General features: G+C 35.4%; 1 protein-coding gene across 2 annotated transcripts in view; it reads left to right on the forward strand.

The window, feature by feature from the left end:
- Window positions 1–27,880, forward strand: part of FBXL17 (F-box and leucine rich repeat protein 17) — a 488,270-nt gene that overhangs the window by 194,932 nt on the left and 265,458 nt on the right. The window lies entirely within an intron of this gene.

The raw sequence follows: 27,880 nt of genomic DNA on the forward strand, positions 1-27,880 counted from the left end.
GTATAAATTTATTGGCTTTCAGAGGTATTTTTCTTTTATCTTTTCTTTTAATTACGTAGCCATATTAAAATTTGAGTGTTCTCAAACAGTGTCATTATATAATTTATATTGTATATAGTGTACTGAAACTAATAATGCATCTATGCCTTTTAGTTTTGTTTTGTTTTTTAAGAAAAATCAAAGTTGAATTCACTGGTTATTGAGTATTCATAGACCATTCCTAAAACTCCATAGAACACAGCAAACATGATCTTTCAAATAAAAAGTGTTGCATTGGGTTTTGTTGCATCTTCTCTCAAAAAAGCGAACCTTCCTATAAGAGATACTTTGGCATATTTCTATGACTAGATCTATATAAAACATACTTTATAGTAGTGATTTAGAATTTTAGACTATTTGTTGATGCAATGTATTTTAATGGCTCTAAGTTGCACCACAAAATGAATTATTTGGAATGGAAAAATGTTTCGGAAAAAAATATTTCCCCCCTACCCCTAATCCTAAAAGAAGAAATCCCCTTAATTATCTCACATTTTTATGTTGTCCTTAGCTTACTCTTTTTTTCCCAGTTTGTTCAGTGCCATTTATAGGGGTGCATGAAGTGAAAAATCAAATACTACATGATGCATATTTTCAGATGATGGATATTTGCATATCTAACAGCTAGGTCTAACTCTTATCTTTTGATGTAAAATAAATTTATCAAAACTCTTGTTTTTTAATTTGAATAACATAGATCATTTCAAGAGTGCTTAAAAATAAAATTATATTAACTTAATAGATTGTTATTGTAGCCATTTGTATAACTAATTATACTGGTCCCCACTATTTTAATTTTCTTTTCTTTCTTTTTTTTTTGGTGTCTGTTTGCCATGCAAAAGAGCTAACATGTGCATTAGAATCAAATTATTTTTCTTGGAACTTCAGATGAGAGAAGTGCTGCTATTATTTTTTGTTTTTTGATATGTAAAGCTAGAAGTATATTTTAAGAAAAACTCCATTTTAGATAGATACATAAAATGACGTTTAAAACCTGTTTTATGAGCAGATGAAAACTTGTTGATATTAAGTGTTTTAATAACAACACATTTAAAATTTCTCTAAGTGAGGAAAAGCAAACAGTAGGGGTTGATTCAGAGTAAGATGCTAAGCTATCAGCTAGCTTTGATACTTTCTGTACTCCAGAAATTTTTAAATCCCCAAGTTGTGAAAAAACACAGCTATTCCTTTTAGGATTTTGTAAGCAGAATGACGATTAATGTACATTTCTCTGGAAATTATTTTTTGATATCAAGTACATAAATTTTGTTCCTAGGTTGAATAGATTTACATTTTATATTCCATAAAGAATTTTGTCCTGTTGATTAACTGTATGAACTCAAATATGTATGTGTATTTTGAGCACCTAATATATTCTGATACTATGTTAGGCGCTGGGCAGAAAAAGGTAAATAAATAATGTGATTTCTTGTGATAAGTTGCTCATTGGCATCAATAAGGGGAAAGACAGATTTACAGATGAATAACTGTATCATGGTATGATGCTTATTATAATAGAAATCAAAGAGAAGCAAAAGTAAATCCCTTATTATGGTCAAGGCAAATATTCACCCTAAATTTTAGTAGTTTATGACTGTATGCGGTTAATCAGAACAATATATAAGCTGCTTCTATAGAATTAAAATTAAATTTTAATCAGTGTCCCTTTTTTGACAAAAGGTAGCCTCTTTATTTGTAATCCTCTAGCTTTCCAGGCAGTCTCTAGGAATTCTGTAACTTTCATATGCTATAAGTAGAATTTAAAAAACAATGCAGAGAAAGAAAGATAATAATTACAATTAAAAATAACTTGAGGGCTTCCCTGGTGGTGCAGTGGTTGAGAGTCTGCCTGCCGATGCAGGGGACACGGGTTCGTGCCCTGGTCCAGGAAGATCCCACATGCCGCGGGGCGGCTAGGCCTGTGAGCCATGGCTGCTGAGCCTGTGCGTCCAGAGCCTGTGCTCCGCAACAGGAGAGGCCACGTCAGTGAGAGGCCCTCTTACTGCAAAAAATAAAAAAATAAAAAAAAAATAATTTGAGAGTATAAGGTGTGTATTGCAAGATGGATCTGTTAAGGAAGTTTTATTTTTATTTTTTGTTCTAAATTAGAATTTATTTTAAGACAGATTTATATCTGAGCTCTAATAGTATGCTAGATGTTTATTTACAAATAATGAATTTATAGACCAGGAGGTTAGGGAAATTAGGAAGGCACACTTGTAGGTTAATCAAAAATCAAGATAAATTCTTACAGAACATTTCTGGGATCTGCTAGTCAGGATTTCCTTCATTGTTCAAACCCAGAAAAGCCAAGGTACTCGGGGGTTAATTTTAGACGCCAGGGCTAAAATTTGTATGTTTATCTCTAATTGGAAACAACAAACAACTGTAAAAACCTGCTTTATGTATCTCATTTTTCTCAGTCTGAGAAACTTCGCTTGAAGACACCTTTAAAATGTGTGTATGTATTTGAATATGTGTGTGTGTGTATCTTTAAGTTACTTCCCTACTTTGTTACAAAATGATTCAATTAGTTTACCATGAATATTAGTTTATTAGATTAATTTACTGGCAGCTACTTAGAAAAAAGTGGCGAATTTGGATTGTTTTTCTTATTAAGGCTGAAGGGAGGCCTGACTTCTTGTTTATCTCTGGCCTGTTGCTTAAATTTACAGAAATCCCTAGTTTCTTGACTCCAATCCTTGGCTTCTTGCTTTCAGAGCAGTCTGTGAGGATTATGGTCCTGCCTGATTTCTCTGGTGTTGGTTGGTCTGCTCAGGGGTTAATGATTGGGTAAATCTCCATATTTCCTCTTTTTACCCCTTTTTTTTCATTTCTTTATCATCGTCCCTTGGCTTTTTTTTTTTTTTAGATGTTGGTAGGAGTTTATTAATTAATTAATTTATTTTTGCTGTATTGGGTCTTCGTTTCTGTGCGAGGGCTTTCTCTAGTTGCGGCGAGTGGGGGCCACTCTTCATCATGGTGTGCGGGCCTCTCACTATCGCAGCCTCTCTTGTTGCGGAGCACAGGCTCCAGACGCACAGGCTCAGTAGTTGTGGCTCACGGGCCTGGTTGCTCCACGGCATATGGGATCCTCCCAGACCAGGGCTGCAAACCTGTGGCATTAGCAGGCAGATTCTCAACCACTGTGCCACCAGGGAAGCCCGTCCCTTGGCTTTTTTTTCATATCTCTTTTTCTTCCCTAGCTCTCTCATTTCATCTTTGAGATTATCTATAATCCTTTCTACACCATTTTCTTCTTTCATCTCTTGAATTTACCCATCTCTATTTCTTTATTATTCCTTTCTCTTGGCTATCTCCCATCCTTCCATTTTGAGGTTAATTTTGTGTTCACATCTTTGGTTTGGTGGAAGATGGAGTACAGCAGGGTAAATCACTTGTTATTGGTCTTACCCTGACATTTACCTGATATACCAGTTAGATTTGACTGTGGGCTTCTGGGCTAAGTGGGAGTTCCTTCACAGGTCGGAGAAGGAAACACTGCCTGCAAGAAGGAAATTTTACAAGTTGCCTAGGCCCTGGACACCTAGAGAGGACACAGAGATATCAGTGTCAAAGGTGTTTGAGCATTCCGGACTTTATAAAACAGTTTTAAACACATTTTTACACAATAATTCATCATTGGTAGAGGATCCTGACGACAGTGGAACTGAGTGTTCTTGTGAACTTTACCCCTTATCAGAGGATGGTCCCGACTTTGAATAAAGCTTTGTGTTCAAAAAGGCAAGATAGTTCTTGGTATTTTTTGAATGAAATTTACTAACTCTTAGTGGCAGACGCCATGGTCCGTGGATCAAGTGGATGAACTGTGGGGTAACCACCCATTAGATCAACAGAATAGGTGTTGGCTTCCACAATAAAGCAATGCTTTATCTTAAATTTTTATTTCACTGATACTTACACCTCAAAAAGCATCTTCAGATTTTTTGAACCTACCTACTCTGCAGTGTACGTAGGGCAGATAATAGTATATTGAGTGGAAAAATTGAAGTTCACAGAAATAAATTATCCAGTCAGTTGATACCACAATTGTATTTGAATTCAGTTCAGTGCCTATGTCATAATGCTTCCTATTTGTTGAATAGTAATTTCAAAGTAGTGGTATAGAAGTTTCTTATTTATATCTATATATGAAGATTCAACTTATATGCTACCTACCACTTTAGGATGGCCAAATAAAATATAAGATGTGCAGTTCAATTTGAATTTCAGATCCTTTTAAAAAAAACGAAATTGTGTTATTTGTAGTGAGGTGGATGGACCTAGAGACTGTCATACAGAGTGAAGTAAATCAGAAAGAGAAAAACAAATACCGTATGCTAACACATGTATATGGAATCTAAAAAAAACAAAAAAAATGGTTCTGAAGAACCTAGGGGCAGGATAGGAATAAAGACGCAGACATAGAGAATGGACTTGAGGACATATGGAGGGGGAAGGGTAAGCTAGGATGAAGTGAGAGAGTAGCATGGACATATATACACTACCAAAGGTAAAATAGATAGCTAGTGGGCAGCTGCCACATAGCACAGGGAGATCAGCTCAGTGCTTTGTGACCACCTAGAGGGGTGGGATAGGGAGGGTGGGAGGGAGACGCAAGAGGGAGGAGATATGGGGATATATGTATATGTATAGCTGATTCACTTTGTTATAAAGCAGAAACTAACACACCATTGTAAAGCAATTATACTCCAATAAAGATGTTAAAAATTTTTTGAATTTCAGAATAAAAACAACAAATGCTTTTTAGTATGAATATATCTCATGCAATGTTTGTATTTTTATTTGGTAAATATAGTACTCTATACAACTTCCAGGGGTCTTTTCCTAATTCTCTTTCCCCCAACAGAGGAAGCTCTGATCTCCCTGAATTCTAGGATTTTTGTTTTCTCTCTATGGTACTTTGTATTTCATTTTACTTCTTTGTAAAACTGACTCTTCATTTCTACATTACTGAAAGCTCCTGGAGTAAAGGCATTTATTTGCAACATTTTGGTGCTTCACCCGTTGAAAAAATGAATCCTTAAATTTAGTGCCCTGCTGAATCACATTAGAGCTGCAGAAAAATATTAAAAAATGTGTCCCTATGTACATTTATCAAAATATCCTCTCATATTTTGTATCAAGTGGAAAAAGTTGATAAAAGCTCTATAAAAGAAGTATGACTGTATATAAAGTATATTGCCCAGTCTGTTGGACCCTGTGCTCGACCCTTATAAACCTTCCTGATGGGGAACAGCCTCATGGACTGGGAGCTGATTGGAAATGACAGTTCCTGTTGCACAATTAATGCAGGGTCATAAAACAAACAACAATGACTGTCTTTGTTTAAAATTTTGATATTTTGTTCATCATGGATTTTTGCGATAATTTTTATTTTTTAAAATATTGCACCAAACTATTGATTATCTTGATGGCTGAGTATTTTTGGTGCCTCTTTTAGTCTTGTGCTTCTGGTTCAATCTTTTGGGGGAGAGCAAGGAGTTATTTTATTTTAGTATCTATTTATGTTTTGATATCTTAGTCACATATATATTCAGGTTCATAGATGACTGTGACTATAAAATCTTTGGAACTCATCAAGTCTAATCTCTTTTTTCATAGATGAAGAAACTGATCATAGTGGCCAAGTTGAGACTAGATTTCCTTGCTCACCATGCTTTCTGCTGGCCATTTAGGCTTCCCTGTGGAAGAATGCATCATTTAAGTCAAACATTTTTTTTCACCTTTGATATTAAAGTTCTTGAGGATAAAGAATGTCATTGGAGCATATTGTATTCATTACTGGAGGCATTAATGCATATTGCTCATTGCTAGATCACTTACTTTAAAAGTCGGCCAGGTTTTTCAACAGAGGAAAAAAAGTGGAAACGTAGGTGTCCTTATTTAAATTGCTTTTCCATTTTGCATAATAGAAAGATCAGTTTTGATTTTTATGGGTAACATTTGAGCCTAGGTCATAGTTACTTGCTCAAAAAGTTCCACTATTATAATTATCTGTCTTAGCAGAGTTTCTTTTCAGTGTCTACAGATGGCTATGCTCTTCCCAGGATTGCCCTCTTGACTTCTGATTTGGGAATTAAGATTTTGATGGAAACCTTATCTCACCTTCCTATGTAGCTTGCTTCATTAGAGCTGATAAAGTAAGATCCACAGCAAATACAGAACGCTGGAGATATGACAGACAACCTGGTACAAATCTTTTAGGAGAAAAGCTAAGAGTTTGATTGACAGATTGTCCTGTATTTTGTGAAGCAAAGAGAATTTTCTTTATTAACCAGTGAGACAGATGGGCTCAAGTTTGATGGGCTAAGTTTAGTTCTGCTTGGATTTTGATGACTTTTTTCTTTCTATAGAAAGTAAGGCGAGCAGATAGACTAGAGTTTGTCCAGTATGAGCTATGAGGCAACTACTATGTAAAATACTGTATTTGAAGCTTTTACTAGAAGAAAGTTCAGAAGATTTAGAAAGGGGGAAAAAAGGGACTCTTTACACTGATAACTTGAGCAAATGTAACAGACTTAAAACTACAGACTTCACAAAAGAACCTTATGGTATTTTCCTTAAATAGGCATTCTGAGGAGAGATTGGTTAATATAGCAACCATGAGGAATGAGGGCCCCACGTGAAAACTAAAGTCGTGAGATTCACCAGTGATGCTAAAATCATTGTGTGAAAGTTGTTGGGGAAAAGATATTTTTGTAACCTCAAAGGTTATTAATTGTGAAGGGCAAAAGGTACATGTACAATGTTGAAATCCAACAGATATTACCTTAATCAAGTGATCAATCAGAACCACCAGTATTGGGGAAAATGGACATTATGTGCATTCAGATGTGATCCTGTGGGAGTTACAGCACCTCCTGTAGTATTCTCTCCAAAAATGCTTAATCTGAAATTAATCACAAAACAGTAACACACAAATCGAGATTATAGGACATCCTGTAAAGATAATTTATATGGATTCTTTCTTTAAAAATGTCAATGTGATGAAAGTCATGAGTAAAAGTTAAAGGAATATGACAATTAAATGCAAAGCATGATTCTTCATTGGATCCTGGATTGAAAAAAAAATCTATTAAGAACATGATTGGGACAGGTGGAGATAGTCTGTATAAGAAAAAAAATTATTGTTATCAAAGTTAAATTTCTTAGGTGTGATAATGATACCGTAATGTAATAGGAGAATGTCCTAGTTCTTTGGATATATATGTTGAAGCATTTATAAGTAAAATGTTATGTTGTTTGCAACTTGACTTTCAAATTATTCTGCAAAGAAAAAAATGTATATTGAGAGAGCAATACAACAAATGTGGTAAAATATTAACAATTGATAAATCTAGGTGAAAGGTTCATAGGTATACATTCTACTCTTTCTTCTTTTCAGCATGTTTGAAAATTTTCAAAATTAAAAGTTAAACAAATAAGCATCAGATCCCTCATCATATACAACATTGAAAGTTAAGGGGATAGGATCAGGAGAAGTCTCCCAAGAGTTTTCTGCCAGCGTTTTTTTCTTTTTTTTCTCTCTCTCTTATGCATTGGATTTAGATAGGAAGAGAAAAATAATCAAGGTACAAAAAAGTACTTTTTTAAACACAAGCCATATAGTTCATAAGAAAACACTTAGAGAATGTGTGATATCTTAAAGTTAGGGCTGTTATTTTCTGTTCATAATAAATTAATGGATAATTAACTTGGACTTAATATGAGAAAGAATGAATGTGACTTCCTGAAAGTACAAAGAGTGTGGGCTAAGATACTAAGGGTGGTATTTGGAATGCCAAGCTGCAGCGACTATCATGGACTGTCCAAAGAGTCCACGATTTCATTTACTACCCTTATCCAAGTGTCAAGGGTAGTAAATGAAGCTAGGACTAGAGCCCAGATCTTGTATGCTTTACACATGCTTAACGCACTTCAAAGTGGAGAATAAGGAAACTTAAATGTAAAATCTACTTATACTTAAGTAATACAAATGGGTGAGAATCAGAGTAATGAGAAACTGAGTGCCAGTCAGAAACTATCTTTGAAGGAAAAAATTTGTAGCGGCGCAGTTGTTGAGAGTTCGCCTGCCGATGCAGGGGACACGGGTTCGTGCCCCGGTTCGGGAAGATCCCACATGCCGCGGAGCGGCTGGGTCCGTGAGCCATTGCTGCTGAGCCTGCGTGTCCGGAGCCTGTGCTCCGCAACGGGAAAGGCCACAACAGTGAGAGGCCCGCGTACCGCAAAAAAAAAAAAAAAAAAAAAAAAAAAAAATTTGTAGCTAAGACATCTTTCAAATGTCAGTATCTCTTAATGTTTATACATAATGATCATTACTGTTTATTTTTTATTGTTTTTCGGTATGCGGGCCTCTCACTGCTGTGGCCTCTCCCGCTGCGGAGCACAGGCTCCGGACATGCAGGCTCAGCGGCCATGGCTCACAGGCCCAGCCGCTCCACGGCATGTGGGATCTTCCCGGACCGGGGCACGAACCCGTGTCCCCTGCATCAGCAGGCGGACTCTCAACCACTGCGCCACCAGGGAAGCCCCTGATCATTACTGTTTAATCACTTATTTAGTTGTTGTGCTATTTTGGCTATTTAATAAAAGTCTTCTCCTCCTCCATAAAAGCCTGTGATATGTACGTTGTTTTTTTTTAAATTTTTATTGGAGTATAGTTGATTCACAATGTTGCGTTAGTTTCAGGTGTACAGTGTACATTGTTAAATGACTTACTCCAAGGCACAGATTGGTTCAGCATGGTGGTGACACAGTTGATTCTGAGCCTGGACTATCTAACTTATCAGGCCTTTATTTCAGTATGCCTCCTACACACCTTCCTCAGAGAATTTGTTAGAAGGTTTAAATGAGATCACTCATGTGAAAAGGTTGGAAAAATTAAAGTGTTTATTCCATGTACAATTTAGAGATTCTTTAATTGAATGTTTACTTTGAAGGACAATGAATCAGATATAGATCCTAACTTCAGGGAATGTACGGGTAGCTGAATCAGATATATGCCTATAAATCACCGTCATCCTACAAGCTTCACTGTGGTACGTGCCACAAAACAGTGGTGGGGAGAGAACAGGCTTGGAAGTCACGTAAATAGAACCCTATCACTTACCATGTACAATGTAACCTTGACAAATTGACCCGAGACTTGGTTTTATCATGAGCAAAGTGAGAGACCCCTGCTTTGCTTATGAGCCATGAGGAGTGATAATGTCTTAATGTCCAGTGGCTGACACATTGTTAATACTTTATATATAATAATAGTAATGATATTGTTGCGGCCTATTTTTATATAGTTCAGCATTCTGTGTTTTCTCCAGAATCTGTAGCATCAACTGCCACTTGGTGGTAGTCATCAAAATTACATACACGAGTATGGAGGATTAAATAACTTGACCTTTTTTGCCCTTTGAGACCCCTCCCTGAGATATTAATCTTTCATCTTTGGATGTGGGTATTCAATTTTTCAGAATCCTCCTCATCACACTTAGTCTGTCACATTTTATCATAGATTTATCACCTATGTATGTAATTGCATATGAATAACTTAGTTCTGCCTATTTTTATTTCTTTATATAGATGAAATCATACTGTATGTATTTCTCTGTGATTTGATTCTTTCACTCAAAATTATTTTTTGAGATCCATCCATCTTGTATGGAGTTGGAGTTTACTGTTGTTTAGGATTTGATTGAATGAAGATAACATAATTTATTTATCTATTTTATTTTGTAGTATATTTGGATTGTTTCCAGTTTGGGGCTATTACAAGCAATGCTGCTTATATGAATGAATATTCTTATACACGTCTCCTAAGCACATGTGCAAAAGTTTCACACCTAGGAATGTGACAGGTGAATTGTATGTAGGATTGTGTGTTTTCCACTTCCCAGTGAAATACCAAACTACTTTCCAAAGTGGTCAAATAAATTTACTCTCAAAACAGAGGTGTGTCAGAGTCCCTTTGTTCCATATACTCACAAATGCTTGTGAGACTAGGTTCTTAATTATTCCTCACTCTAGTGAGGTTTTAAACAGAAATATCATTGTAGTTTTAATTTGCATTTTCTGGATTAGATAGCATGCTAGTCCATTTATTTAGGTCTTTTTATGTCTTACAATAAGATTTTGTAATTTTCCTCAAGAGCTAGTATATATCTTGTTAATCATTCCTAGATATGGTATTGCTATTGTAAATTTTTTTAAGTTTCCTAACTCTTGCTGGTATATAGCAATACAATGAACTTTTAATGTTGATTTTTGTATCCAACAAATTTGTTATCTGCTCTTATTAATTTATCTGTAGATTCTTTGGGGTTTTCTACATAGACAGTTGCAACATTTGTAAATGATGACAGTTTTGTTTCTTATCTATTGCTGCGTAACTTTTTGCTTTAGGCTCTGTTACTGTGTTCTTACAAGTTTAGAATTTCTATATTTTTCTGTTGAGAATGTTTTATTATTCTGTCATGACCCTCTTTTTCTCTCTTAATACTTTTGATTTCAGGTATTTTTTGTCTGATATTAATGTAGGACCTTGGCTTTCTTTTACTGTAAATAGTTTAATTGTTGCTGCAGAGTTTAATCATTTGGATTCGTGTGACTTCTAATATATTGGATTTTTTTGATCAAGTTATTATGTTTTTTATCTATTTCACTCTCCTAACCTTTCCCCCCATATTCACTCTTACCTTCTTTTGGATTCACTGATTCATTTGTTTTTTCTCTCTTTAGAAGTTATATGCTCTATGTTTGTTTTTTTAATGGTTACCCACTCTATTTTAAGATACATACTTAACAAAGTATAAAAGTTAATCAATATGTATTCTTTGGTCAAACTTACCTTTCCCTTCTCCCATCAGAAATTATTGTTTTATACAATTGATGTTTATTTAGATTTAACCCATGTATTAACCAGTACTTTTGCTTAACATTTTGTCTTACATTTCTCTCCTTCCATCTGGGATCATTTTCCTTCCTCCCCCATGGTGTTCTTTAGAGTTTTCTTTAATGAGAGGCTCTTTCAGTTTCTGTTTTTTTGAATATTTTGTCTTTGTTGTTTTGGAAGATAGTTTGGCTGAGTATGGAATTTTGATTTACAAGTTATTTTCTTTCAACTCAGTGAAGATATTATTTTACCATCTTCTGGCATCCTTTGTGGTTGTTAAGAAGTCATTATACATCTAATTACTATTCCTTTATGGATAGCAGTCTTTACTTTCTGACAGGTTTTGACATTTCTTTGTCTTTGGTATCATGCGGTTTCATGATTTATCAAGCTGTGGATTTCTTTTTATTATTATGCTTATAATTTATTAGACTCTTTAGATCTGAGGATTGGTTTTCATCAGTTCTCAAAAATCTTTGCCATTGTGTCATTGAAAAATTTTCCTTTCCCATGTGTTGTGTGGAATTCTGGAATTCTGATTATGTAGAATGTCGTTTCCTTCTACATATCTCCTGCTTAATATCACCTAACCTCTCCTTCATATTTTTCTTCTCTTTATCTGTCTGTTCTACATTCTGAATAATTTCCTCAGATTTGTCTTGAACTTCTTGGTCTTGATATCGATTTTCTCTAAATTGTAAAGAATATAATTAAGACAAGTGAAATTTAATACTATATTCTATAAGAATTTGAAGCATCAAAGTGAATTAATTTGCTGCTGTCTCAATGGCTTACTCCAGTAGAATACTCACACAGTCCTATAGAAAAATGAAAAAATGACATTTCTTACATATAAATAATTATGTGAATTGAGATTTATATTTTTTGTATCTAAAAATATTTCCCAATTTCACAAAAATGTCTTATTTTACTTTTTAATTTGAAAGCAAATCAACTGATTTTATTTTCTAAGATGTGTATTAATAATTTTAATTAGCATCAGGGCTAACTTTAAGGTTTTTTTTTTTTTTTTTTTTTTTTTTGCGGTATGCGGGCCTCTCACCGCTGTGGCCTCTCCCGTTGCGGAGCACAGGCTCCGGACGTGCAGGCCCAGCGGCCATGGCTCACGGGCCCAGCCGCTCCGCGGCATATGGGATCCTCCCAGACCGGGGCACGAACCCGTATCCCCTGCATCGGCAGGCGGACTCTCAACCACTGCGCCACCAGGGAGGCCCCTAACTTTAAGGTTTTATGTGCATCTTTTACCTTTCATTTACCTGTTATTTGTGTCAAATGACTTTATTTATGAGTTTAAAAGAAATCTCTTACTTTAAAAGTGCTCCTCCAACTAAACGTGAACTTGGCTCTATGTCAAATAATTTCTGAGTAATAGTCATTTAAATTAAAAATATTACAATTATTCTGTTTGATTCACTATCATTGCACCAATAAAACCACTTTAAAATTGAAAACATGTTTATTTGATTTTGAGGTGCTGAATAATTTAATATTTCCTTTTAAAATTCAATTAAATTTCAAGAAAGCACATAATGGAAAAAAAAAAAAGAAAGCACATAATGAACAAAACAGAAAGGTCCTTTAAAGGAAAATAAAAACTGGGATCATAGATTTTATTTTAAGGAAAGTTCTTTTAAAAAGGAGAAAATACTTTAACAGCACTATAATTGCAGATTGGTAAAATTAGGTTAAAGCATGTATACACTATGAAAAAAATAGAAATAAGCCTTTAAAAGATATAAATATTTAGTTTGATAATGCCAAAAAAGGAATACCTGTAAAAAAAAATAGCTCTATAAAACAAAAATGAAAAATATAATTTGATAAATTATGAATGTTTGCATTTTATTTTTGGAAAGTAAGAATGTAAGTGTTTTTCATTTTTCTGTGAAGAGAGGTCATCAAATTATATTTCTGCCAATTTTCTCTAAACACAGTACTTTCAAATGATAGAGGACAGAGGGTGTAGAAGAGGAGGATGAGAGAGGAGGATGTTCTTGCCTTAGCAGATATTTATTCTGCTCCCATTTCATGCTGGATCCTTCTTCATACTTCATTTTCTTGTGGGGAAATTGTAGTCTTGGGGGTGGGAGGAATGACTGACTCTCCAGTAGTTTTCTAGATCTTTGATGGCATGAACCATGTAACTTAAGTCTTTATGGCTTTTGAAGCTTAAAAATCATGTTGCAACTCAGAAGTCTGGATTTATGAAACTCAAAAGAAGGGTTTGATTATTGTTTTCCTGTGATTCCTTGTCTAAGGCAGTGAGGTAGATTGTCGTAGCCACTTGGACATGAGGATGAGGCATGGAGTACCAGGAACTGAGCTGGAAGAGGGAAACTCCTGTTACTAAGTCCTACTGCAGTGATAATGAAACAGAAAGTAACTTCAGAATTATCTTAGCATGAATTAAAACAATCCTCATTTAAATGGGATTTGTAAATCCCTCTTTTTATGCCAAAGAGGTGACAATTTAATTCAGATTCTAAGATTCTGGTTGCTTTGGTGATAAGAGGCTTAATAGCTTATGCTTACTACTGCTGTCTTGTGCATTTCTCTCTCAGTGTTGACAATGATTGTCTCCAAATTGTAAGAAAAAAATTTTAAGGCAACAGAGATGTAGTGCTATATATCTTTCTCTGTCCTTTAAAAATGCCCTTTGGGAACTAACTGAGGCACCTAAAGTTCTGATTTTAAATAACTCTTTAAAACTGACCTCTCTTTTTTAGAGTAATTCCCTTTATCTGATTAAGTCACTTTATTTATTTGCAGAACTGCATCTAAAAATATAACCTCTTTCATATTCCTGACTTCCCCACAGTAATAAACATTGTAAGACACTTCTTACCTTTTGTATTAGTAAATGAAAATAAGTAGGAGAATGAAGGAAACTGATGAGTTTAATGGAGTTAGTATGTGTTTAATTAGGGAAATTTTTAAGTAAGCTGGTTTGGTGGGGAGAGAAAATGGAACTTGTCTTGACCTACCTGAAGTTGGATTATACAAACTTCAAAGTTCTGTCTGCCTCTAACTGTTCTGAGAGAGGGGGTCTGAGATGCTAGTTTCCTTAAAAAATAGAAGTCTATTTGTTGCCATGTGATCCCTACTCATTTGCTTTTATTAAGTTAATTGTTTTGTTCTTGATGTGTTTATCCTACAAGTACATCTAAATGCACAATAACAGTATTAGAAAATGATCTGTCAAGTAAACTTCCTGCATACTTTTAAGTCACAAATCATGTTTCTTAATTTATCATTGGCAAGTGCTATAAATTAGAATTTATCAAAGTATAGGAAAAATTGGGTCCTATTTTACTATTAAAAAAAAACTTTCATAAAACTGATAATGAAGCAACTGTTTTCTCTATTTAATGCCATTAATTTCTTGGTTCTGGTGGGTTTGGAGTGAAAATGCATAATTCTAAAACAATGGGTTTAAAATGTTATTGTGCTCCTCTATCACATTTGCATTTTTAAATATGAAAAGTATTCAAAATTATTGTCTGAGGATTTAACTAAATTACTTAAATATTAAACATGTTTATTTTCAATATATATGGAGATTCAGAGTCATGAGTTCCATTTTACTAGTTTCTCCAGGTAAAACAGTCCAACTAAAAGATTTTGTCACTTTCATTCCTATTATGATTTAATTTAGTTTGAGAATTTCAGCAGATTATATGTGCTTTAAAAGTTTCTGATAAGAAAAAATATGCAAAATCTATTAGACATACTGTATGAGCAATGTTTATGAAATTGTTTAAAATATATTGGCAGTACAGAATTACTAGACACAGTTTTTTGCCTATAGCAGTTGACTATCAAATGATTAGAAATGTTGGAATGCTTGGTATATCTTAGAAAGAGAAATCTGCGGAAGTCCATATCTATGCTTGGCAAGTTACCAAGTTCATGTATTATTGCATTTTAATATAATTTTATTCTTATGTCAGATTTTAAATAGTTTTAGCTGTGGGAAATTGCTTTCTCCAGTTGACAAATGGTTAAATGAGGGCCTTTTTATGTTAAAAGTAATTCTAGTATATAGGTCCATGAGAGTACATAAATTTAAGCCCAAATGATTTAACGTTTATTGTATCATTTGGGTTCATATAGGATCAGCTTATTAAACACCTTTTAAGAATCACTTTTCTTAATAGCACGTGCATTAACTTTTGAGTGCATTAGAGTATAATCAAGTATATGAGATTACATTAATCTAGTGAAGTAGAGTTTCCTCCTTTGAGAAATGGTTCAAATTAAAAAAAAACTTTTATTTAATTTTTGATTCTTTTAAATTTGATCTGAGTGTGTCGGAAATACCAAAGAATTATAGAACCAGAGAGGTTTCCAGGGATATCACACATCCTTGGTTCTGCTCGTCTTAGAGACATGCGTTGCTAATCTATTTTTTGAAAGCCACAGATGAAGAGATGTCGTAACATCTCTCTATAATTTTTCAGTCATAAGTTTTTTTCTATTGGCTCAAGTTTTTAAAAAATCAAGTTATCTTTACCAGCTTCCTGGGACATAAATTAAAGAACTAAAGAATGTGAGTTGTACTTTTCCTGTCAAAATGGAGTTTTCTCCCACATTCGCATGGAGATAAATTGCAGAAGCACCCAAAGCAGGAGTATCCATCTAAGAAAGCAGCCTTACTTGTTTTTTTCATGAAAAAATGCAAGGTCACAGGTATGAAGAGCAGTTCACTTCAGTTGAAAGGCCCAACAAAGGTTTATTGGATGCAACTTTGTTAGAACTGTTTGAGTACATTTTGGGCTTCAAACTGTACTCACATATTCCTACTCATAAATAAGGATGGAGGTAGGAGAGAACAGGGTGTAGCCAGAAAGTTGAGTATTCCATGGTGAGTGAATGTCTGTTGTGAAAAGTCTGGGCATGAAGAGATGGCTGGGGTGGCACTTACGATTCTTTATAAAATACGGCAGCAATGAATAAATACATGAATAGCGTGTTCTTTTCATGTATATGTGAATGCTGTTCTTCTGGTAAAACACATTAGCAATCTATGTTCATTTTGTTTTATTGAAGAATGTATTTAATACCCGAATAATTCTACATAATGGTACCTGTAATGCCATCATTTCTTCTTTAAGCATTGAAATTCATCATGTAAGGACTTTTTACAGTTTAAAAGAAATCTTGTCCAATTCCTCATCAACATTTTTTTCCTTACTGTTTTCCTCGTTTCCAATTAGTTTTTAAACACAATGATTAGTATTACTTATGTAGGCTTCAGGGGAAAAAAATCAGTTAACAAACTGATATATATTTATAAACAGACAGCATTTTTGGACAGAGGTGCTCTTGCAAATGCCAGAGTACTGTTGCTTTGAGCTGATTTAAGGAAATAATAAGGAGCATCTGGAAATTCAAGCCCGACTAATTTACGATTTACTGTATCATTTTGGTTCTGTACAGATTTAGCTCATTTAAACACCTTTTAAGAATCTCCTTTTGCTGGAAGTAGAGTGGGAAAAAAATTCCCCAAGCAGTCTTTGAAAAATTACTGTTTGCAAAAAAAGATTACAGGGGAAGTAAAACATTGAATTCAAAATAATTATAATTAGAGTGTAGCTTCTTATAGTTTCTAAAGTGCCAGTACAAAAGTGATAAGAATAGAGGGAGAGAATATTTTAAGTGTAGACAAATTAATGCCAACTAAAGTATGTTATAACGTGTTTGTATTTTTGTATTTGTACATACTTGGCTTGTCTTCTTATCCTGCTAGTGCTTGAAACATAGGCTTTTATGTGTCAGAGATTTAAAGGTAAATATAACAACTCCTACTCTGAAGGAGCTGACATTCTCATAGGAGAAACAAACTTTTAAACAAATAATTAAAGGGTGTGAAATAAATGGAGAAGTTAAATTAAAAAAAAAAGGTACACCAGAGGGCAGGTGAATCAACTCAGCCTGGGTTGAATGATGAGGCCAGAAATGTTTCATGGAGGTGTGATGCCCTGACATTAAATGCTTTCATACAGTCATAATGACTTGTAGGATGAGAGGGATTTTCCCATATAGACCCTGGAGGAATGTCGTACCCATGTGTGCAGACCGGTAGGCATAGAATGACAAATAGTCTGATACTGCTGGAATGTCTGATTTGTGGGTGAAGGAGCAGAAAGTGATTGTGGAGAAGTAAGCAAGGTTCAAGTAGGTCATGTAGTGACTTGGATGCCATCTTGAGGTATTTGGAAATTCCTTCAGAGGTCTCTCATTGCTTTCAGATTAACTAGAGGAGTAACCTGTTCAGATCCATTTTTAGAAATAGAACTCATGTAGGTGTGTAGAAGGAGAAAAGTGATTGGAAAGAGAACAGACTAGTGTCCTTTTTCACTGAGAAAGTATTGACTGGTTCCTACAATGGCTTGAGCGTGATTTGAGGCTCGAGTTACAAGGCAAAGAAAACCTGGCCTGGCTCTGTTCACAGAATAAGAGGCAAACAGACATTCGACAAATCAGAAGGTAGTGTGGCAAGGACTACGGTCTTAGTGGTCATTTTGACAAAAGGAAAAGGAATGTGAGAAACTGCCAGGGCTGTGTGTGTGTAAGGGGTAGGAGTCGGGGGCAATCTGAGGATTGTTTACACTAAGAAGGGAGGAACACCGGATCTGTCACCTGGAAGCTGAGTGGAACTTTGTCGAGTAGTTGAGCCATTCTGCCAGGTAAATAAGCCTCTCTGGGTAGACAGATCTAGACCATAGGAGGGAACACCACATCTGGAGGAATAGGATAGTTCATTGTTACGAGAGCATAAAGCGTAGGAGATGAAACGAGAGAGGCAGACAGGGCCCATCCTGAAGAAAACTGACTAGAGAAGTAACATCGTCACATTTCCATGTTGGGACAGATAGGAGAAGTTCAAGATCATGGTTCAGGAAAATTGATGAAGGGAGACAATTTGGGTGGTCCAGGTAAGAGATGATGATGCCTAGACTTAAGGCAGGAACAGGGAGAAAGTACTAGGGGAAATAAGTTTACAAATTAGGAGATGGAATTAATGAGTCTTGTCATCTGGTTTGATGTGGGGAGTGAAAAAAGGGATGGCTCAGGTTTCTTGTGGATGTAATTGGATGGTGCCATTCACTGAATAAGGTAAGTAATCTTGAATTTGTGGGATATCCTTGAGTTTATATATACTTCACCATTGAATCTAGAGGCGAGAACTTGGGAGAGAAATCTGAGCCAGGTTTTGAGAGATGTCAGTACTGTTTGGCAGCTGTTAAAGCCTTGGGTGTGGATGCACTCTCCTAGGATTGCTATAGTATAAGGATCCAGATGTAACCTCAACAAAACCATGGATAAAGGGTGGGCAGAGACAGATGAATTTCCAGAGAAAATGAAAAAGAGGAATCAGAAAAATAGGCAAAGTTGTTGTTACTTGAAACCAAAGGAAGAGAAAATTTCTAGAAGGAGCTGTCAGATGCCTTAGAGATAGTTATGAAGTTGAGAACTGAGGAAAGGCCTGTGCTGATAGCATTTGCGAGGATGATGCTGCCTTTAGGGAAAGCTGTTTTAGCCAAGTAGTGGGGGAGAAAACCAAGATTATAGTAAATTGAGGACTTTTGTTTCCTTTTTTTAAAGTGGGTGAGACTTGAACTTGTTGGGAGGCTGAGGCAAAGGAGATGAGAGATGGAGAGAGATATAGGTGAGAGGAGGCAGAAATTCATGGAGGGAGGTCCAAGGGGAATTCAGGGGACATGGTTAGGAATAAGGGAATGTCAGGAGGAATTAACCTTGAGAGGGAGAGATATCCTCTAGCTCTGAGAATAGAGGGTGGATGCTGATTAAACATTCCTAGGGTTTGTGGAGTATAAGAAGTTGAATGAGTACATGCTCGATGGCCCCTAATTGTTCTTTGAAGCCAAACTAGTTCTGAGATAAAAGCCCCGAGGCAATGAAGGAATTGGGTAGGGCCCTTGGGACAGGAGCTAAAATTTGGAAAGCTGCTGTGGGAAGTGGCAGAGGGAGCTGACAAGCAGAATATAGAATTGCTGAGTGGTTTTGAGAGCTTGGAAACCGTAAATTTGTAGTGGCACCAGTCCACATGGTTGTTGTATTTCCTTCAGCAGAACTCAGCAGCCCGGTGATGAAAACTCAAAAAACGTTGATTGAAACTGAATCTGGAGGTGCTGTGAACCTAGGATGGTATAAGACAGGTATCAGATTCCATAAATTCAAATTTGTAGATGACAGTGTAGACTCAATAATCCTATGAATTCTAAAATTAGCAAGTGCTGTATCTCAGGTGCTAAATGGACATAATTTGTTTCTTATTTAGTGTTTTCTATTCAGGAATATCATCAGTTACTTAAACACTGTACATTCACTCTATATCCCCTTCCCCTACCCACTTTCTTCACCACACACACACACCCACACACACACATACACACTCACTCTAAGTATGATGTGATCTTAATTCTTCTATTGCCTATGTTATGCCTGGAAGCTTCCTTATTTCAGTCAGATCACTTACTCTAAGTATTGAAGATTTCTAAATTGGTCATGTAAGAATACAAGTTTTTTCTTTGATGCATGATGTCCCTTGAAGGGAAATAAACGCTCATTCCCAATGAATTAGTAAATCTGAGGCACTGCTTACCTCAGAGTCTAGCTCTTATGTGGCCCTCTCCATAAAACTTGCCCTAAGGTCTTTTTCCCCTTTTAGATAGACAACCTGATCTCCTCTGCCTGCCTGTTCTAGCAGCCTGTTTTCCATACCTTGTCCGTAAAGCATCTATCACAGAATTTCATGGCTTTTTCCATACACTTTTGAGTTCTGTGAATGCAGGGACTGAGTCTTTGTACTTCCAATGTCTCCCCGTTGCCTGGTACAAATTAGACAGTAAATAAGCAGTAAATAAATAATAAAGGCATGAATAAAATAATAGTAAATGCATGAATGACTCATTACTTCCTCAGTGTAAAGGCCATGAGTGAGAAAGAGGAAGAATAAAACTTTATTTGTGATTAGCTATAATTTCTCTTTGCCCCTACACCCCACTGCGGTTCCTCTGGTTTACCTTTGCAATTCAAGAAGGGGTGTTTGGGGCTTCCCTGGTGGCGTAGTGGTTGAGAGTCTGCCTGCCGATGCAGGGGACACGGGTTCGTGCCCCGGTCTGGGAAGATCTCACATGCCGCGGAGCGGCTGGGCCCGTGAGCCATGGCCGCTGAGCCTGCGCATCCGGAGCCTGTGCTCCGCAACAGAAGAGGCCACAACAGTGAGAGGCCCGCGTACCACAAAAAAAAAAAAGGAAGGGGTGTTTACTTTTCTGTTTGATATCAAGCCCAGTTATTCTAGGCAATGAAATAGGCAGAAAGCATAAAATTGCATACAATCTAAAAGCCCACGCAAAATATTTTACCAAAATTACTGTGAGACAAAAAAACTGAGAGTTTTAAATTTTCTCTTTTATTCTCTATGCTTAAGTTCTATGGATAATGCATATTTAGAATAAAGCCAATGAAAAATTAGCCAGACATATCAGAAGACGGAGAAAATGGGAAAGAAGTAAAGGTTTTCTATAAATGTCAGTAATCTTGATGTTTGTAGTCTGAACCATATTGTCTTTGCTTGACATGTTCTCACTTTTGCTCATAAGACCCTTTCCCCCAATTAGCTAGTCTTTTTTTTTTTTTTAATAACTTTGGACAAATTCCTTAACAATACATTATCTTGCTAATAGTCTTGTCCTTTTGATTTTGGATCTTTAAGTTATCTTTACATTTTAAGCACCCTAGTCCTGAGAACTTCTATGGGGAGTGACAAAAAATAGGCACAAAGAATTTAGAAAAATAAGACGAAGTAACTTAAAATTTAAGTAATAAGCAGTTATAAATAGTTTTAATAGCTTTGGAGTTTTTATCTTAGAAGTGTTGTGCTCAGAGTATGAATAGTCTAGCCATAGATAGTGTATTTCCTAGCAGCTCATCCAGTTTTCCTGGACCTAAACTTAACTGTAATACTCCTCTTTTCCCCATCATTTGAAGTGTCACATTGTTCAACAGTTACTGTATGAAATAAATGTAAAAGTGGTCATGTCAGACTATTTATTATGAGGAAGAGGGCACTAACAAGATACCTATCCAGAAATTTTGGTTATCAAACTGATTTCATGACTTTCACTACAAACACATCATTCACAAGCATAGTGCGTCTTCTGAAGCAGATAATTGTGGGGCAGTGATAAGCTCTGGAATAATTAAATGCTCTCATCAGTGTACAGTTATCATCTAGAGCAGCTTTTTCAAAGGAGGCATGCCACTTCACTGTCATACGTGATTACCAGCAGGTGATCATGCCAGTTTTTTAAAACACAGAGGTTACGGGTGTTGTTCCTGATTTTGTGAATGTGGGTGATAGGGAGGTTAGGAGCCACATGTCCTGATGTGGAGGCAAAGTGCAGGGAGGAGGCTTTTCTCAGTAACACAAAAAAGAGAGCAGTGGCCGATCCTCGTACCCTCCTGCCACAAAAAGCAGCCTTAGGCAGGCAGCACGTGCTGTATATCATGTGGTGCAGATAACCAATTTCCATAGAGTTAGAATGAGATAAATTACACTTATAAGAAATGACACTGAGTGTCATTATCCTTCTTTTAAAATGACAGACATTTCAAGATTTTTCCATATTTCATGATTTAACATTATGATTTTCATCATAGAGGAGATGTATTTAGTTCATAGAGAATTTCAGTTAATGGCAACTTCTATAATACTACAGGTTAATATGGAATTTCTGATGACTCTAGTTTTTAATCTATTATTTTTTGTTTAAAAGATGGATGATGTTATCTGATCATCAAAGTGAGTTTCTTGGAATTTAAAGTAAATGTGACCTTTTCTTTATATATGTTTACGTATATATAATTTTAAGTTATAGTTTTAAAACAATAAGTTAAAACCTGATTTCAAAATAACATAACAATCCGAGATTCATTAAATTTTCTTTTTGTGCTATATTAAGAAAAAGTGGAATGATCAAAATAACTTTTTTCAGACTAATATAGAAACATGAGGGTTCCCTCTGAGTTTGGACCACATTTCTAATAACCATTCACAGAAACTTCTGGGATTACCAAGTCCTCTAAGTTTTCACTAGTTTGGGCTCTTTTCACAGTGCAAATTTAGTATCATTATAAACTTTTCTCCTGAGGGATCAGTTTTATGTATTAGTAGATAAATTTTTTGGTGTAAGCACCGTACTATTAAATACTACATTGTGTGTGTGTTTGTGTAGATTGGCTATAGCAGTTCTTGTACCTACTTCTTTGACCATAGTCCTTCATTCCATATTGCCTGGCTGGGCAAGAAAAGCTAGTTCTTATATCCACAGCCCACTTTAGGACAAGAAGTACCATTGTTTAAACTTGATTACAGCATACCAAGCACCATGTTACTGAAACTTGCTATCACTGCAACTTAGTGGTTTTGGATCTGATATATGAATACTTTTTTCTTACATTTAGCAAGCTTAAAAGTCCATTTTCCTTTTTGTGAGAATGAATGAAACTTATTCAGAGGAAACGAATGATTCAAGAAACATTAACCAGTAGTAATTTGAATTAGTTCTAGAGTTAAGCTCATAAATAGATAAAAGAGGATCTTTCCATTTCCAAATCTAAGAGATTTAACTTAGCTGCAATATTTTTCTTTTACTGAACACAGCGCACATATATACATGTACACATTTAGAGGTGAAAACAGAATGTTTTCTGCAAAAGGAATCTTACTTTTTTCTCCTGTATTTGGAAATAGCAACTGTTGTTGCTCATCGATGATTGAAATACCCCTTATCTTTGCTATGCCTACGAAGTACTAACTGTATTGGAGACACTGACAGCTGGATGGTGTGAGAGGAAGAGGTGAATATTTCAGAATTTTCTTTGCCTCCATCCTGCTGCTCCCTAAAATATTCATCTAAAATGTTTCTTTTTCTGAGAGATCAGAGATGTTCAACTTATTATAGAGATTAGAATGATTGATTAGAGAGGAAATAACTGTCTTATTTTTCTCCCCTGAACCCCAAAACCCCAAATCAAAAATTGAGAAGAAAAGGCAATGCCAAATGCAAATGTTACCTTTTAAAATAAAGACCTTTTTACTCCCTTCCTGTCTCTGGTTTTCTCAAAATCCCACATGTAGCCAAAGTTCCATGCTGTTTAGTCAAAAAGAAATTTTTAAGAGTGTAAAGAATTGTGAAGGAGGCCAAACAGTAGAAACATCTAGATTTGTTCACTTCACTGCTGATGAGTGCTTAAGGCATTAACAGAGGACTGAATCTCTTGCAAACATGGTTTGAATCTCAAGGATGCGTGAAGTTAGCCAAGTCCCTTTTCTCACCAAGATCCAGATGCTTGCGTAATTCTTACCCTTTTGAATGTCAGGGTAAAATTACCAGGAACAAAAATAGCACGTTGTGAGTAAGTATTCTCTCGACTCCTACCTTTGCTTCTACTCCTCATTGAAACCATCCTCTTGAAACATGAAGGAGCTGTATCAAGGAGTGGTTTGTGGGGGGTCTTAGCTCCCCTTAGAACTACCACCAGCTTTCACCCTCCAAATCTATGCTAAATGAAGAGATAACATGTAAACACTATGGGCCAATTATATAAACACGCTGGTAAGATGATTTCCATAGACGACCTCCTCCCATCTGATTGACACCCCAAACCCCTTCTCTAATGAAATTCTGAAGCTGCCACCAAATATATGGAATATATTAGGTGGTTGCTAATCTTTTTAAGTCTGTAAGGTTTGATTACAAAGCATTATTTTGGACCATAAGAGACAGCAGTAATACTTTCTATCTAAACATATAATAACAAAAAATGTATTTAGATAATGCTGTGATTATTAAAATATAAATTTATAGGGGCTTCCCTGGTGGCGCAGTGGTTGAGAATCTGCCTGCTAATGCAGGGGACACGGGTTCGAGCCCTGGTCTGGGAGAATCCCACATGCCACGGAGCAACTAGGCCCGTGAGCCACAACTACTGAGCCTGCGCGTCTGGAGCCTGTGCTCCGCAACAAGAGAGGCCGCGATAGTAAGAGGCCTGCACACTGCGATGAAGAGTGGCCCCCGCTTGCCACAACTAGAGAAAGCCCTCGCACAGAAACGAAGACCCAACACAGCAAAAATAAATAAATTAATTAATAAACTCCTACCCCCAACATCTTCTTTAAAAATATATATATATAAATTTATGAAACACGTTTCTAAATTCATAGCAGCTCTTTGTCAATAAGGAAGAGAAAGAAAAGGAATTGCAGTGGAGGCTTAAGGCGTAGCAGAAGTGGAGGGTAAGGAATCATGATCTGAGAATTTCTACAGAAGAAGCTGCCAACCTATGGGTGACTTCAAGAGCCAGGAGGCTGTCGGAATTAGGATTGGAAGTCAATGGATACATTAGTACAGTACACATTTTACATACACGTATGATCTTAAAGTCTGCTCCTTCATGGAGAACTTCCAGTATTTACTTTTGTCACAATGTTAGTCTCCTTTGGTGCCTCTGAGGATAAAATTGTGCTTTTCTTTTCTTGACTGCACTGTGCCAGGCACTCCTTGGAAAGAGAACTCTGCTATTATCTTAGAAAGAGTGGCTGTGGTTCAGTTGTGTGGTTTGAGGGAAAAATTAGTTGTGTTTTTATTTGTCATTTTCTGAAATTACATCTCTCTGTTATTTTAAAATTTATGGGTAGACATAACAAGTATGCCCCAGTTTAAGAAAACCTGATGTATTAAATTATAAAATAAAAAATAAGACAAATTTAAGAGGGAGTTATTTTCACCATAAAATGATTTCTTCAAACAGACAGAAAAAGGATTCTCTCTTTGGCTCTCCTGATATATTTTCTATATTTATTTTCACATATTTATTCATATATTTGCTTCCAACTCTGATTTTGAGATGAAATACAAGGGTTTTTTGTCCTTCCATATAATTTCCCTTGGTGGTCTATTATGGTCATGTAACAAATACTAGAGTTGTTTGCCATTGGACTTAAGAATGGCTATTTATTGTTTTTTTGCCATTTTTGGAAAAAATGAAGTTAGATCTTTGGGCTTTTCCAAATAATGGTCATATATCTTCAAAACAGCTAATAAGGGCAGCCAGTGTTCAGCCTTACTTTACTGGCAGTGCTTAACTTTGTAGTATAGGACATTAGAAGTGATTTTAAAATATATATTCTTCGAAGTATATTGAGGCATTAACAGGGCAGCCAGTATGTACTGAGTACCTACTATGTGTTGGACTTCTACTAAACCTTTTACAGATGCCAACTCATCTGACTCTCAATTTAACTGATGAGGAAAAGGGAACATAAAGATTTAAATGCATTCAAGATTTTCAACTAGTAAGAATAGACAGAATTCAAGCTGAGATGTTTGACTCTAAAATTTAAGCATTTTTTCACTCTCTTCTTTCTTCTCTTCCTCTTCCTTTTCTTTCCCTTATTTTCATATGCTGTGTACAGACCACATCCTTTTCCTTCCTTTCCCCTCACCCCTCCATTTCTTTCTTTCCTCTACATGCTGTCTGGAATCCTGACACGGGGGTTGACACTGGGAATTCATTGTTGCTATCAGGGAACTTAAAATTCGTTCTCCAGAATGGGCTGTTCCTTTGTGCTCGGAATGAATGTGTGGAAGAATGAATGAATGGAGAAAATAAAATAGAAATTTTAGATTTCTCTTATAATTTCAAATAGCTTATTATTGCTATTAGTAAATAAGACTAACTTGGCAGATAGAATTTAAAATGAACAATTAGGAAATATTAAAATATAGTGTAGTAAAATCTCAATGGTGTCCACTTTCCCAAGATATAGTACTAGTTGGTCTCCCCTCAAAGAAAGAACCAGATTTATTTATTTATTTATATCTAAGAACCAGATTTAATGTAAAAATTTTTAGACATGGACAGACAGAAAGAGGATACTTCAGAGAGGAGATAGTTTATGGGAGAAGTTTGAGGTTTAATAATTTCAGAATTTTTAATGTTCTTTCCCCCAACTCTTTATTAATAGTGCCTTTTAAATTGTAATCATAGTGCTTGTACAGTTCACCAGTGTTTGCCTCCGTATTCCTCTGGAATCGTCAGAGTGATCATATTCATTACTAGCTTGCTGCCAAGTGTGGCTCTGAGTGGATATTTACCACAGTTTACTTAATCATTTACATTTCCCTCTTTGAAGGGAAAATTTATTAAAGTTATTTCTGATTTTTCCCACTGCTAACAATACTGCAGGCAACATTTTTATGCATATAATATTCCTTTCTTTTGGTTCCATGTTTATGTGCTGAGTTTGAGGTAAACTAATCTAGGACATCCAAATGGAGATGTTCTATTCATATTTGGAGTTAATGGAGTGTGTATGACGTCCAGCAGTGTAAACGTAAATGTTTTTTGGTGATGTTTACACAGGCTGGCTTGGGAAATCATATTACTTTTTGCACTATAAGAACATCATTGTTAAATAGTTAAAGTGTTTGTTAAAAGGAAGTAGTAATGAAGGTAAAGGTATTTTGTAGATCACTGTTTACTTGAATGAAAGGCTACTGAAATGTAAGCTTTTTAAACTTGCAAATCAAATCAGTTAGAAAATGAAGTCCTTTTAAAGTAATTCTTAAAGAGAAAATATTATTTATATAACTTTTGAATATTTGTTATAAACACAACATATTATATGAAGCAAGAAAAGTTTATTCATTAGTGTATTAACTAATTAGGGTTTAGAACTGTTTTGTATTTAACATTAATAACAGTACACAGATTTCAGTCTCCTGTGGTCATTGTTAACTATATGTAAGGGATAATTTTTTTTTTTAATGTTTCTTTTTCTCATTCACCTATGTGTGTTTATTTGCACAGCCAGCACATATGCAACTGGATATTATTCCTGATACTTTTTTTTTTTTTTTGCTTTATAACAAATTTAATCAGTTATACATATACATATGTTCCCATATCCCATAAGGGATAATTTTGAATTGTCAAAGCTGTGTGTAAACGGTTTACACTTTTGCATTTCTTAAAAGGGACTTCAGTCAAAGTTAACATAAAATAATTTTACTCTAAATAACTAAAATGATTTCGTAAAAAAATTCCTAAAATTCAGCCTTGACATTTATTAAGATAATTTTAGATATTATAAGAGAAAATTAAAGGTTTAATGGAACCATAATTATGATAGCTATATAATAATTAGCATTCATAATTATAACAAATACTATAATATTATTTCATTTTTACTAACCAGTCAGTGTTCTGAATTCCCTCTGTAGTAACGATTTATGTTTTGATGAAAATGTGGTCTCTTGCTGTTCTGAGAATATAAGGGAACTCACAGTGGTGATTAGCTTGTAAGGAGGATATCCCCTCCCCCCACTTTTTTTCCTAATGGAATGTTTTATTAGGATTTTCCTTCAAAGGTGTGTATTCTCATTATTAAAACCAATAATGCCCATGTAGTTTGTCTCTCCATAGAAACATCTGCCTCACCACAATTTTAAATCATTTATAGTCATCCTATTAATGAAGACTCTGGGGGTCTCTTCATTTGTGATTTTGATACCTGAACTTTTGGGCTGCTTGCAGATCTTTCACAAAGCACTCTTAAAGAAAAATATTATTACCAGTCATGGACTTATTTATAATAGAATTCAGAACTTCCAGTGGCAAAATAGTCAAGGAAACACATTTATTATTTAAGATTCATTAGATACTCAAGGAATCTTTTAATGTAACCAGGAAGTAATAATTTACTAGTGTCAGAAGTACCTTGAACCAAGAAGTTTGTGTCAGAATAGACATAAAACAGGAGTAGATCTGAACCTGTAAAGCTGTTCCTATTCCTGTTTGAAATATGTTATTTATTTC

Source organism: Mesoplodon mirus, assembly GCF_964341445.2.
Source record: "Mesoplodon mirus genome assembly, chromosome: 5".
NCBI lineage: Eukaryota > Metazoa > Chordata > Mammalia > Artiodactyla > Ziphiidae > Mesoplodon > Mesoplodon mirus.